The following is a 12,672-nucleotide window of genomic DNA, read 5'->3' as shown; positions in this document are numbered from 1 at the left end:
ATCTGATTGCTAAAGAACATTTTTAGCATATATAAGGAGCAGTGTTATATAGACTTGCCACAAGGAACGGTATAAACCTACATGTAGTATATATTAGCATATCAATATAAGGAGCAGTGTTATATAGACATGCCACAAGTATACAAGGAACGGTATAAGCCTACATGTACTATATATTAGTTGACACAATAGACACATCAAGGAAACCTTACACTGCTGAATATCTTCTACAACTTGTGCAAAATTCGATCAAGAAGGCTGAACAAGATTTTGGTTGTCACATTGGAAGTGTTGTGACAGACAATGCAGCAAATATCACCAAGATGAGAAAAGTCTTGGAGGAATCGAGTGAACCTGAGCATACCGTCCTCACATACGGATGTGCAGCACACCTACTAAATCTACTGGCTCATGACCTTGAGATTGATAATGTAAAACAACATGTGGTCCATGTAGTTAAATATTTTAGAAATAATCATTATGCTGCTTCAAAGTATCGGCAGGAAGGTGGTCAGTGTCTAGTCATGCCCCAGGACACAAGGTGGAACACAATGTCAGACTGTCTCAAGGCCTATATAAATAACTGGCCAATTCTAATGAAGATCTGTGAAGTCAACAGGGAAGCTATTGATACTGAAGTAAGAAACAAAGTATCAAATTTAGGCCTAAAACGTTCGGCTGAGGAATTACTGGATCGATTGCAGCCAATAACAAAGGCTCTAGATGAGGTACAGAGTGACAAGTGCACTATTGCTCAAGCGGTAGATGTTTGGAAGAAATTACTTGGCCATTTCACAAACAATAATCAAGCTGAAAAACTGGTGAAAAAAAGCTATGAACAGTTTATCACCAAAGCTCACATACTTGTCATCATGCTTCATCCAACACTTCAAGGAAAAATGCTCAGTGCAGAAGAGGTTAATATTACTATGGAGTATGCCAATGAGAAATATACACCACTTGTTCCTGTCATTACGAAGTTTCAGGCAAAATCACCTCCTTTCCAGGCGTCCAAGTTTACTGAGTCTATGACCAAGACCCTGACAGCTATTGAGTGGTGGGATTCACATACACCATGTTGGACAGTGATATTCTGTTATCAGTGCGTCAGCTCCTAACTGCAGTAACCTCATCATCAGGAGTTGAAAGAGTTTTCTCCTCCTATGGACTTGTACATACAAAATTATGGAACCGCCTCGGTAATGAGAAGGCAGCTAAATTGGTCTTCCTTTTCAAGACAATGATCTCAAATGTAAATAATGATTAATGTAAATAATGATTTTTTTAAAGATAAAAAAAATCGCCAACCCTGGTCTCCGCTAACCTCATACAATAATACATGTTAAGTCCGAACAAATTGGCATTTCAAAGCATAACAGTGCCTTAAAAATAGTTTCTTATTTCACTATAAAAGTTTATATTAACAGCTGAATCAAATTGCTTGGGACTAATCGTAGAAAAACAATTTCATAGAATACATCAAAGTGTTGAAGAGATTGAAACAACGCTGTGTCTGAGACTTAGAACCTACGGTCAAGTAGAATTTATGATTATGATTATGCCTGTTTTATGTTTTCTGTTTTCTCAAATCTTTCTCGTGTATCTATCGAACAGTCTGAGACATCTGTACTAGACCACCTTTGTCGACCCCTGTAGGAAATATCAATTGAAAGTGTTGATAAAGTATGGGAGCATTCATTTCCCGTTTGCTGCGCATCCTATAATAAATTTTGGCAATGTCGTCACGGGATCTGAAGATGCCAAATTCCATCGACGAAACGACGACAATAAACAAGAACATTCGATAGTGGTTTTTGATTCTGAAGAACAAAATTTTCTTATTCCTTCCCAGAAATAAATTTGTTCTTTGCGGAATTATATTTCAATAGTTTTGGATTACTTTTAATATTGTGAAGTTGAACGCAAATATATGCATCTTGAATATACAATGTGTATCAAGACTCATTTCATAAAGACCTATTAGACATAAATGTTATAGAGTTCATTAGATAAAGAAATAGAAAAAAATAGCGATGAAAACTATGTTACAGAGAGATTGAATCAAGGCCAGACTGGAAATATACTAGATGTTTAGGCAAGAAACTTCTAGAAAAACGAGTAATAAAGAAAAAGCATGGAAGAGCAAACTCCAATTTAGAACAAAGAACCTGCAAAGCAAACTACAAAAGCGTGGTGGGGGAAAGAGGAAACCCTGACTTTTCTTTTCGGGAACATATCGAAAATAGCAAAGGTAGACAAACGCAGATGGCAACAGAAGAAATGGTAGGCGTGTTATTTCAGTAGCAAAGGCAGAATGGTCCTTTGTGCAGAGTCCCTTTGGCAACCCCAGCCGGCCACGGTGACAGACACACACTCACACAGGTACGCAGGCAGGCATCGTCACATACTTTTGTAGCAAAACAGAGACAAGGAATGCTCACAGGGAGGGAAGGGATGAAAATATGTTTTCACAAATACGGATACATACATGCATACATACATACATACATACATACATACATACATACATACATACATACATACATACATACATACATACATACATACATACATACATACATATACATATATATATATATATATATATGTATATACATATATATATGTATATATATATATGTATACATACATGCATATATACAAATATATATGAGTGGGAAGAGTGATGAGGTAAACGCCAAAAAACCGCAGGAGATTTATTACTAACGTTTCATACTCTGAGGAAGTCCTTTAAGGACGAGACGTTAGTAATAAAACTCATAAGGTTTTTTGGCGTTTAAATCACTAACCTTTCCACTCATTCTGTCATACATATTTATATATACATATATATGTATATATATATATATATATATATATATATATATACATATACATATATATATATATATATATTTTTTTTTTTTTTTTTTTTTTTTTTGGTAAGTGGCAGTTGCCGACAAGACTGACGAGTTAAACACCATATGAGGACGGAGCCTATATTTGTGCGACGTTTCGCTTATTACAGCTTTTTTTAGATACATATGCTTGAGATTAAATAAGGGGAAAGGAGGGAACGGGGAGAGAAAAGAAGAAGGGGGAAGGAAGAGGAGGAGGAGGAGGAGGAGGGGAGGAGAGGAGGAGGAGAAGGGGGGATTGAACACTGGGAAATATGTGTCAGGTTGGTGGCAACGTCGATGGTTGGCAACACAAGACGCCTTGTTGTGCCAACCAGCGACGTTGCCACCAACCTGAGACATATTTTAAGAACCACCAACTTGGAAGTAGTGTGCCAGACAAGCAGGACGATAAAAGACATCACGAAGATGAAAATACACAACAACCAAACACCGGGCACCAAAGCCGGTGTTTATCGTATTCCGTGTTCAGGATGTGATAAAGTATACATCGGAGAAACGTCACGCGACCTGAATACACGAATACGTGAACACCGTTACGACGTCAGGCATGATGTCACCACCAATGCATGTGTGACACATAGAAACAAAGAAAACCATCTTATGGACTGGAAGAATGCAGAGCTGCTGATACGAGAACCAGACAAAATCCGCAGGAAGTGTTTAGAAGCAGCGATCATTCAAGGAACGAACACTATTGAACAAAACAGGGACATGTTTAACATCTCGCCCCACATAATTCCCCTAATACCCATGGCCAGCAAAATTTTAATTTTTAAATATATATATATATATATATATATATATATATATATATATATATATATATATATATATATATATATATGTATATATATATATACATATCTATATAAATATATATATACATATATATATATATATAATATATATGTATGTATATATATATATATATATATATGTATGTATGTATGTATTTGTATATATATATATATATATATATATATATATATATACATATGGCTACCTACCTTGTAAGGGGGTAAAAGTATTGCTAAAAAGAGACAGGTTTATAAGAAATACGAGTGCTCTAGTGCATCTAATAACTATCAAAGTTATGTATTAATACAGAGAGATTTAAAAAAGACAATGATAAAAAAACGAAAAGGACAATACAATACATTAGAGATAAAAAGGTTTTTATAAATCACATTGGTGTACTATTATCTGCTGACGGTCAACTTGAATATTCAAATGAAGGAATGTGTGATATTTAAAAAATATATATTCTAGCACGGTAAATGTAGCAAAAGAAAAAAATTAAAATGTGTATAGAGAAACTCAAAGTTAAAACACCAGGGTCTGACGGTTGGCATCCAAGAATCTTAAAGGAAATAAAAAATGAGATTGTTGTCCCATTAGAAATTATTTTCAAGAAATCCATCAAATCCAGAGATGTCCCAAGAGAATGGAAGCTAGCTGACGTTACTCCCATATTCAAAAAAGATAACAAAAAGAATCGAATTAACAACAGGCCTATATGTTTGACTTCGATCGTAGGAAAAATTATGGAAACTAGCATCAGAGATGCTATCGAACATCATTTAGAAAGTAACCGTTTGATAAATGATAGCCAGCATGGTTTCAGACGGAAACGTTCTTGTGTGACTAACTTACTCGAATTCTACAACACAATTATCTCGAATTATGACAAAAGAAACAATATAGATTTAATATATCTAGACATTGCAAAAGCTTTTGATACCGTCCCCCACGAAAGACTACTTACTAAATTAGCTTCACATGGAATAAGTGGTAACCTATTAAGTTGGACTGGTAATTGGTTGAATGATCGAAAACAGAGAGTTGTTTTAAATGAAAAATCTTCGGATGGAAAAATGTTACGAGTGAAGTTCCTCAGGGTTCCGTTCGTGGGCCACTTCTATTCATAGTATATATACATACATACATATACCAAGGCTTTTTCCCCCTGACAAAGGAGGTAGCCAAAAAGAAAAAGGCATAAAATCATTCCTACCCATTCCATCCCTGAATACACTCCACACCCCTCCACCCTCCCTCCTATCTCAGCACCTCCTGGATGATGGGTCATCCCTGCACCTTGTCCACTGCCCTGGGTCAGAAGCAGTGTCGCAAGACACAGCACATCCACAGCAAGGCTGCTTCATTAAATCGGCGACCCCCCTCTCCGTCCCCCCATTGCATAAAAGGAGAAGACGGGGAGAAATCCCTTCGGGCTGCGTCAAATTTTGCTCACACATACTACCTCACCCCCATCCCCCCACCCATTCCACCTCATGCATCACAACATCATCCATATACTGTACAACCATTCTCCATTCACCCCTGTCTTCTCTCCTCTCCCGTCCTTCCTCAACAGACATTCCCCTCTTCCCCAAAGCCCCCTTCACCCCATCCATACACCTCATCCTAGGACGTCCCCTCATGTTCACTCCCTCCACATCTGCCTTCCATACCTCTTTTACCAGTCTTTCTTCACTCATTCTTTCCATGTGTCCAAACCATCCTAATACTCTTTCATCAACCCTATCTCCCAACTCCCTTTCCACCCCCGTTCTCCTCCTCACCTCCTAATTTCTCACTCTATCTAGCCTAGTAACCCCCATCATACTTCTCAGACACCTCATCTCAAACACATTCAAACTCCTTCTCTCTTCCTCTCTTATGTTCCATGTTTCTGCCCCATACAGTGCTGTTGGCACAATCACTCCTTCATACAGTCTCCTCTTAGCATCCATTCCTAAATATCTATTCCTCATTACACTCTTTAATCCACCAAGGCATTTACTCGCTTCTCTCAATCTACATTCTACCTCCACCTTCACTCCACCTTTTCCTGCCACATTTGCACCCAAGTATCTAAAACTACCCACTTCCTCCAGTCCCTCTCCCTTAATGCTCACTTCCAGTCTACTGCCACTTTCACCCCTTGTACATCTCATCACCTTACTTTTACCCACATTTATCTTTAGCTTTCTTCTATCACATACTCTCCCAAACTCTGTCACCAACTTCCTCAATCCCTCCTCCGATCCTGCCACAAGTGCAGTGTAGTCCGCAAACAACAGCTGGCTCACCTCCCACTTTTCTCCATTTTCTTTAACCATCTCCAATCCCTGACCCACTACCCTTGCATTTACCTCTCGCACCACCTCATCCATGTATAAGTTGAACACCCAGGGCGACATAACGCATCCTTGACGAAGTCCCACCTTTACCTCGAACCACTCACTCTCTCCATTTCTAATCCTGCTCTACTACTCTCATGAAAACTCTTGATAGCTCCCAGTAGCTTTCCTCCTAACCCGTATATCTGCATAACCTCTCACAGTGCCTTTCTGTCTACCCTATCGTAAGCCTTTTCCAGGTCCATAAAAGCCCAAAAAACATCCTTCCCCTTTCCTATAGCTTTCTCACATATCTATCTTACCACAAAGATCTGATCTACACAACCTCTACCCGTCCTAACTCCACACTGTTCCTCACCAATTACTCCTTCTGTTCCTCTCCTAATCCTCTCAATCAAGATCCTCCCATAAGCCTTCCCAACTACACTTAACAAGCTAATCCCTCTGAAACTACTACATTCACACTTGTCCCCTTTTCCCTTGTAAAGAGGAATTATACAGACACTCCTCCAGTCCTCCGGCACTCTATCCTCTCTCCAGCAAATATTAAATAACCTCACCAGCCAGTCCACCATAACTGTACCTCCTTTTTTTAGACATTCTGCATGGCATCCATCCAGACCAGGTGCCTTACCTGCTTTCATCATCTTAACAGCTGCCTTCACTTCATCCTTCCTTAATTCTCCTCCATTTTCTTCACTCATCACTCTCATTTTCTTAGCATTCCCCACTGCAGCTATCTTTCCCTCCCTATCGTCCTTCACATTTAGCAACTCCCTAAAATATTCTGCCCATCTTCCCCTCACTGCCTTCTCTTCCATTATCATCTCTCCATCTGCACCTTTTACCTTTTCTTCTCTACTTGATTTGCCTGCTCTTCCTCTCTTAATTTCTTTCCAAAACATCTTTTTATTACTTTCAATATATTCTGTCATACGCTTACCCCATTTCACATCTGCTCTCCTCTTTCCCTCCTTTACCTTTTGCTTTACTTCTCTTTTCTTTTCTTTGTACCTCTCATATGACTCCCTCGTCCTATTTTGTAACCAAAGTGTGAAAGCTCGCTTCTTCTCTTCTACAACCTTCTTTGTTTCCTCATCCCACCATTCACTACCCTTTCTTCTATTTCATCCTGTCCTTCTTGTTCCACACACCATCCTTGCACACTTTGTGACTCCCTCCTTGAACCATCCCCATTCCTCCTCCACACATAGCTCTACTCTATCCTTCACTCCCTCCCACTCCTCCTTCAGCTTCTTCTTGTACTCTTTCTCCTTTTCCTTTTTATTTAAAGAGTTCACTCTAAGTACCTCCCTACCTTTTGTCCCTTTTCTATTTCTCCATCTATCCTCCACTCTCAACTTACCTTCCACCAAAAAATGATCTGATATTCCCCCACCCTCTCCCCTTAGCACATGTACATCCTTAACTCTTCCTATCATAATCCTATTTACCACTACATAATCCATTAACGCTCTATCTACCATCCTTCCCTCCACCATCCTCTCCCATGTGTACTTATGCTTGAATTTCTTCCTAAACACTGTATTTGCTATCATCAACTCTCTTTCTAGACTCATTTCCACCATCAACTCTCCACTACGATTCTATCCTGGAACTCCACATTTCCCAACCACTCCATTAATTGGACCATTTCCTACCCTAGCATTCAGGTCTCCCAGTACTATTACATTGACATTTCTCCCTAAATCCTCTATGCACTCATTTAAATCTATCCAAAAAGCCTCCCTTTCTTCTACATTCTTCTCACTGCCAGGTCCATATGCACTTACAAAGACCCACATCTCCTTTCCCTGTTTCACCTTCATCCACATTATCCTTGAGGAAACCTCCTTCCACTCCACTACATACATATCTCTTCACTTACTAGAGTAGCCACCCCTTCCCTCCCTCGCCCTCTCTTCACTCCCGATAACCTCCCACTTACACTCCCAAACTTACACTCACCCTTCCCTTTCAACTTAGTTTCACTCAAAGCCAACACATCCATCTTTCTTTTCACAAACATACTACCTATCTCCTCCCTTTTACTGTCATCTGTACCACATCCACGCACATTAAAAGACCCAAACACTAGGGTGCTGGTCGGAAAACTCCCAGACCCTCTTATGCCTTTGCTTTTTCTTTTAGGAATGTGCCCTGTGGGGCTACAAGGAGAAGGAGGCCTAGTCCCAATCCCCGTCACTTTCTTCTCGCCTCTTACGATCCAAGTGGAAATACTTGGTGGCAGTATTCTTTTCCCCCACCACAGGGAATTCCCCCACCACAGAAAAAGAATACTCAGAGAAATGGTACAGGACAGCAACAAGGGTTGGAGGACAGCATAACGGAGGGACAGTCGTAGTATAAAAGTGTCATCATTTCTCTATGAAAAGAGTTTTCCTCTATCATAGACAAAATGATGTGTGATTATGGTCCGTAGGGGCACCTCATATAGACCCTAAAGTATCGACTGCATGCTATTTTGCCATAATAACAAGCAGCCAATACCCCAGACGGGGTATAAATTATATAAACCACGGACTAAAATCTAATGTTTCCAAATTTGCTGATGATACAAAAATGTGCGGAAACGAAATAATCACTTAAACCAATTATATATTCAAGAAGATTTAGATGAATTACAGCAATGGTCCGAAAAGTGGCTAATGAAATTTAACAGTAAGTACGCTTACAAGTTAATTGGAAATTCGTTAACAAAAGTGGATAGTGAAAAGGATCTCGGCATAATTATCAGTAACGATCTCAGATCATGTAAGCAGTGTATTGTAGCCTCAGAGAAAGAAAATAAGATTCTCGGACTGATTGCGCAATCTTTTGACTTGAAAAGTCCATCACTCATTAACAAGCTATATAAATCGTCAGTTCATCCACATTTGGAATATGCCGTTTCCCTATGGTCACCGAATCTCATTAAAGACATAGACAGATTGGAAAAAGTACAACGGCGAGCCACAAAATTGATTCCAAACATCAAAAATAAATCATACGAAAACCGACTGAAATATATGAATCTGTTTTCCTTAAAAAAGCGTAGACTCAGAGGTGACTTGATACTGGTCTTTAAGATTCTAAAGGGAATTGACAACATCAAATGTGACAAAATTTTCACATTGAATGAGAATCAGACAAGAAACAATGGTCTCAAACTGTCCGGAAATAGATTTAATTTGGAACTGGGTAGAAACAACTTCGCCAACCGTATAGTTAATGAATGGAATAAACTTCCTACAGAGGCAGTGCAATGTAGTTCAGCTCGAAGCTTTAAGAAACATTTAGATAAACACCTAAGCAAGATGCTGTAATGGCTGTCATTTATTTTATATTATTTGCTTAATTGTTTTGTTATCATTTGTTTGTTTATTATTATTTTCTTGACTCATTTATTATTAGTCATATGTCAATATATTATTATTTGCTATTTACCTGTTTGTTTATTATTCAACTATACCAATGTATATATTTATGTATTTTATTTATTATTTACATTATTATATTTTTTATCTATTCATTCATATATTAATTTATTTATTTGCCATTATTATGATTTTTTCACACCCGACCAAGATATGGACCAAAAGGTCTCCTGTTGGCATGCTCCGCCTCTAATCCTTTGTAATATATATATACGTGTGTGTGTGTGTGTGTGTGTGTGTGTGTGTGTGTGTGTGTGTGTGTGTGTGTGTGTGTGTGTGTGTGTGTGTGTGTGTGTGTGTGTGTGTGTATTCACGTCGGATCTGCTGCAGTGTCTGTCGAGACAGCCAGACACCACCCTACGGCAATGAGCTCAGAGCTCATTATTTGCCGATCTCTGGGTAGGTCTGAGACCACTCACACACCACACACCGGGACAGCAAGGTCACAACTCCTTGACTAAGGTCCCGTACCTACTCACTGCTAGGTGAACAGGGGTTACACGTGAAAGGAGTCAAACCCAACTTATCCCCGCCCGGCCGGGGAATCGAACCCCAGTTCTCTGGTTTGTGAGGCCAGTACTTTACCAATCCGCCACCGAGAGAGTGTGTGTGTGTGTGTGTGTGTGTGTGTGTGTGTGTGTGTGTGTGTGTGTGTGTGTGTGTGTGTGTATGTATATATATATATATATATGTATATATATATATATATATGATCATTTTTATGACAGTCACATGCAGGATTCGATCCCACTGCTTTCTGCCACCCGTAAGATCGCCTTCACAGAGCGTTAACCCACTACACCAAGAGAGACTGTTAAAGCCTTGAAACCTGGAATCGAACTGATTCCCTAGGATAGGAAAGATCACTAATCAGTGACCCCAATTCCTGTTTTACGCATGGCCCAAGCCCACCAGTTGGCAATGGGTAAGGATCGGAACAAATCCCTTTCACGCTTTTTGTCATTGTAACTATGAGAGAAATTCGCTAGTAACAGCGACATCAATCTGATCATTTTTATGACAGTACATAACTCTAAGACAGAAAAATAACAATAAAAAAGACAATCTATCATACAGACGAAGTCCACAGATTTGCTTTAACCTCTTAGGAAAGATGGAGTCTACTTAGGTGTCATGAGGCGTGAGTGGGTACATGAGGACGCCGGCGTCGGCGTCTTGATTATACATACAAAAAAAAAAAATATATATATATATATATATATATACAATATATATATATATATAGTATATACATACATATATATATACATATATATAAATATATATATATGTATATATACATATATGTATATTCATATATATATACATATATATACATATATATAAATATATATATATACATATATGTATATTCATATATATATATATATATATATATATATATATATATATATATGTAGTTGTACATGAATTACCCCCTGAGTCTGTGAATTGGTTTGATCATGATTTGTGTTCATTGTTACTCGGAGTAAAAGAACGAGTAATAGAGCAGTGACTTTATATTTCATAATGCGGGTAGTGTGATGAATCGTACATATGGCAGCTGATACTGCGATTGAGAATTCGACTCGTACTGAAGTGGTTAAACGCATAAAACGCTACTATATTTATTGACATAGTCCTTTGTTCATACCAATAATGGAGAAACTCTCTTGTGGGAGGGTCGGTGGTGGAGAGCTCGAGATTACAGCTTGGGAAGGTGTAGGAGACCTAGAGGGTCATACACTGGGCCATCGACTCTTTCATACCACATTGTGGGAGTGGTGATTCGAACCAGTTGTGTGAAGCAAGTAATCTTGTGTCGACACTTGCTTCAAAGCGGTTGACAAACTACATTACAGTATGAGGGAAGTGAGGTAATTTTTGGTGATTTGCAGTGACGCATAGAATAATTCTATCTGCCGTTCACAGATGGCGCATGCGAGTTACCAAAGCGGATTCGTAGAAAATAAGAGAGTAGACCAATGACTATGACACCTCCCACCGGATGTCCAGCAATGGAAATGAAGTTGGGCTAATACATTCAGTCACTGGGGAACATTCTGACATCTGCTCTTCTTGACAGGGCATCCGCAAGTATATTGTCATCCCCTTTGATGTGGACCATACGGAAGTTGAAAGCTTGAAGGACGAGGGCCCACCTGAAGGCACGTTGATTGGTGATTCATACCTTTTCGATGAAAATGAGGGGACTGTGGATTAGTAACAATGTAAACTAGTGCCCCATGTCCTGGATAGCTCAGTTATCACTCGAAGTTCTTAAAGTTGGAGACTATGACTAGGGTATCCTTTTTCACGGCAGAATAATAACAGTTCCGGTGAATAATAATAGACAGGATGTAGTGCCTGGGTGATATTAATACTCTGAAAGAGAGCACCCCTATTCCATATATGCATGTATATATGTATATATATCACACAATCTATGACCGTCGCGCAGAGGATTCGAACCACCGCCTATAGACCCATGAGAGTCCACAGCACACGCCTTTGACCACTCGACCACAGTTCGAATCCTCTGCGCGACGGTCATAGATTGTGTGATTGATGTCGCTGTCCACTAGCGAATTATTCAAATATGTATATATATATATATTTATATGTGTGTGTGTGTGTGTGTGTGTGTGTGTGTGTGTGTGTGTGTGTGTATTCACTTGGTCTTTGGATCACGTGTTGGACTCGTGATCGACAGCTATTTCTCTCCTGGAAGAGAGCTCAGAGCTCGTAGGTCCGATCTATGGGTAATGCTATGACCTTGCACACACACACACCCCCAACTCCCCGCCCACGAGAGTTGGAGTAACACCCCTCAGCGCTGCGATACTGATATATTATTTCAGCCCCGGGCGAGGATCGAACCCGGACCTCCGTAGTGGCAGGCCAGAGCTCTAACCACAGCGCCATGTGTGTGTGTGTGTGTGTGTGTGTGTGTGTGTGTGTGTGTGTGTGTGTGTGTGTGTGTGTGTGTGTGTGTGTGTGTGTGTGTGTGTGTGTGTGTGTGTGTAGGTATACACACACACACACACACACAGAGACAAGCGAGCCTCCAGACTAACAACACGTAAAATTTGAGCTCCCAAGACACACATTAAAAGTGGAACGTCTCAACAGTGTTACATTAGCAGTGTTAAATGGGAAGGGGAGTGC

This window comes from Oratosquilla oratoria, chromosome 27 (assembly GCF_046742065.1).
Source record: "Oratosquilla oratoria isolate Oo_2021 chromosome 27, ASM4674206v1, whole genome shotgun sequence".
Classification (NCBI taxonomy): domain Eukaryota; kingdom Metazoa; phylum Arthropoda; class Malacostraca; order Stomatopoda; family Squillidae; genus Oratosquilla; species Oratosquilla oratoria.
Note: the sequence above shows the minus strand (reverse complement) of the source record.